Raw genomic sequence first — 3681 nt, 5'->3', positions numbered from 1 at the left:
AGTTATCTACAACAGATACAGCTTCATACACACCATCACAAGGTAATGCTTTAAAATAAAGTACATTATTAAAGAAAGCATTAATCGAACCAACTTCATTATCAAACGAAAAGGTGAAACCTTGTTTGTACAATGCATCAAAGGAAATAATATTTCTTGCCATTTCTGGTGAATAACAACATTTATTCAAATCTAAATTTAACCCACTACTTAGCGATAAAGTATAAACTCCAATCTTGGTGACAGGTGTAACTTTCCTATTCCCCATGATTAAGTTTATTCTTCCTTGCTCCACATTCTCACTTTTTCCTAGTCCCTGCAAGTCACAACAAATATGAATACCGCAACCGGTATCAAGGACCCAAGATTTCGAATGGGGTGAGTTATTAGAAATGATAGTGTAAATACCTGCATGGTTGGGTTTGACTTTCCCATCCTTCACATCCTGCTGGTACTTTGGGCAGTTTCGCTTCCAATGAGCTTTTTCATGGCAATAGAAGCATTCAGCCTCTTTTGGGTCAGAAGAAGGAGTAATGAAACCTTTCTTGGTTCCACTTGAAGAAGAGCCATCAAGGGTCCGAGCCTTGGTACCTTTCGAAGATCTCTTTCTCTTCCTCCCTCGACTTTGCCCAATTGCCAAGACCGGAGTTGAGTCTGGAGTAGGAGTGATAGCAACCGACTTCCCCTTAAGACCTATTTCTGCGGTCTTGAGAAGTCCCTGAAGTTTGCTGAGGGTAACCTCTTCCTTGTTCATGTGATATGTCATGCGAAATTGATCATAGCACGATGGTAAGGAGTGCAAAATGATATCTATTGCAAGCTCCTCAGGGAAGTTCACATTGAGCTTCAGCAAACGATCCACATACCTTTGCATTTTCTGCATGTGGCTCGTGACGGACTCTCCGTCCTTCATCATGGTTGTTATCATGGAGCAGATGCCTTCGTATCTCTCTTGTCGTTCACTTTGATGGTATCTTTCCATCAAATCTTGGTGCATTTCATAAGGGTAGAAATCTTCATAAGACTTTTGGAGTTCAGCTGTCATTGAGGCCAACATGATGCAAGCCACCTTGGTTGCATCTCTTTCATGAGTATGAAAGTCAGCGATCTCCTGGGGAGTTGCAGTGGACTCATCAATTTCCTTAAGCTCCTTGTCAAGGACATATTCTTTGTCCTCGTAGCGGGTAATCATCCTGATGTTTCTGATCCATTTATTGAAGTTGGATTCATCAAAGGTGGCTTTCCCACACAAACTCATAAGAGTAAAGGAGCCATTAGGATTCGAGCCAGAAGCATTATTTGAAGACATCTGAAAGAGAAGAACAAGTTTAGTTTAGATTTAAGAGAGTCCTTAATAAAACACCCAAATGTAATATTAAGGCTAGGATCCAATCACAATATAATATAACTTAGAAGAGGTATGCCGTAATCTAAGCTATACCAGATTTGAAAGGTAGGTGAATGACGATTCACCAATTTCCACCACGAAAACCGAAATATTAGATATTTAGTTTTATTGGTTTTAGAAATTCCTAGATTCTTTGAGATCCAATGAACTTTTCAAAGGCATGTTTCAATCTCGAGAGTGCCCTCCAAGTTTTGTGACTGCAATGCTGAGGATCACAAAACGAGGTGTGAAGTAACCATGCAAATCACTTGGTACCCTTAAAGTTTATCACTCAATCGATGTGCCGGTAAACCACACACGCTCCACCGATACTATAATAAACCTTAAGTCACCCTTTACCTACCTTGTTAAGTCCAAGTTAGTGTGCCGGTTAACCACACACGCTCCACCAACGACTTAGACAAAGTGTAAAGTGTAATTTCATGGATTAGCACCTTATTCACATTTTCCTAAAGTAACTAAGATTGGGAATTTAATAAACATTTAGTTACTTTATTATATTCATCATACTTTGAATGAGAATTTATAAGTCCTTGTCTTACCCGTTCGGCTAACGACCCTCTACCAGTCAAGCAAGCGGTGGGTGAGAATATACACCCATTAAGTCACCATTTTATAGGCAACAACCTTATACCCACCTTATAGACCGGCTTCGTGAATGAGGCGTACTAGGGGTAAGACGACTTTATTCTTATACATATATATATATATATAATTATTAAATCATCATAATATAAGTATAAGGGTTGAATTTTAACTTTTAAAATTCTAGGGGTTGGAACTTAAAGTTTTAACTTAACTTTACTTGTTCCAAAACTTGAGGGCAAGTTTTGTAACTTTCAAAACTTTTCATTTCTTGTAACTTATGAGTTTAATGGAGTAATAAAATGAAGACTTTTCATTTTTCTAACTCTTTTATTTGTTTTAATGGTTTTAACTCAAGTGTGACTCTTGGTTTTCCATAACTTAACGATAAGTTATGGACTCCATTAAAACACATTATGATCAAGAATTAATCTACCAAATAGGTTACAAATAATTCATATGATCATCTAAAACATCATAAGAACAAGAACATGAATATGAACATAATCAAAAATTACATTTAAAACTTTGTAATTTTTGATAACTAGTTGTTGTAAATGAATTAGCAAAGATATTACACCACCAAAAACAAGTTTTCAATTACCAAAACAGTTTAGGGTAATGTTTCTAATGCATTTCTAGCAACTGAATCGAAATTCTGCACTCAGTCGACCCCACTCGCCGAGTGCATGAACTCACTCGCCGAGTTGGTTGAAGATACTCATGGACTCGACGAGTCCCCCCTATAGACTCGACGAGTCCATTCGCAGACAGCAAGATTTCCGATTCTGTTTTCAACTTTTAAGCACAAATAAGAGCAAACAAGCCTAGGCTCTGATACCACTGATGGGTTTTGAGCATTCTAACACTTCCTAAGTGTACATGCAACCCTAATAACCTTGGATCTATGTTTGTCTAATTATCATGCAAAGTTGAATTCCAAGGTTATATTCCTATCTAGCATACATGGGGAACAATTTTATCATAAAGTATAGATAGAATAACTTACCTTGTTGTTGTTTGTGTTCCTTGAAACCTTGTGAGCCTAGCGCCCCAAGTGTGATGCCTCAAATGCTTCACACAACACCAAATGCTCTTGGAAGAACTTATGAGAGAACACACACTTCTTCAAAATCGGCCAAGCCCTCTTATTTCTTAGTGTAGCCGATTTTAGGTGGAGAACATGTTACTTATATAGTGTTGACACATCTAGGGTTAAACCCTAATGTGTCATGACTCTTCATTTCCATGACCCATGGGTTTGTAACTCCCATGGAGCATCCATGGAGCATCCTATGGGTGGAACCCAACTTGATAGTCCATGGAGCCTTTTAGCCCACTATACAAGATATGGATGATTTACATAATCAACCCATATATTTAATTAGTTATCTTTTGATCACATAATTAATTCTAAATTAATTCTTGATCAAACTAATCAAATAATATTATTAATATATTAGAACTTATAATATATTAATAATCTCCAAGTGTTATTTCTCTCATTTAGTCTATCCAATTACATGGTGCCATGCAACCCAAATGGACCATGCCGGGTCGGGTCAAGTACATACCAGAAATAGTTATGGACTTAGACACCTTATCCAACAACATAAACATACAATCATATAACAGTTCATATTCAATCAAACCGATCTAGCAGATCACCTAGCATAACATACTCTAAG

Source organism: Lactuca saligna, chromosome 5, assembly GCF_052625555.1.
Source record: "Lactuca saligna cultivar CGN05327 chromosome 5, ASM5262555v1, whole genome shotgun sequence".
In the NCBI taxonomy this organism is placed as follows: domain Eukaryota; kingdom Viridiplantae; phylum Streptophyta; class Magnoliopsida; order Asterales; family Asteraceae; genus Lactuca; species Lactuca saligna.
Note: the sequence above shows the minus strand (reverse complement) of the source record.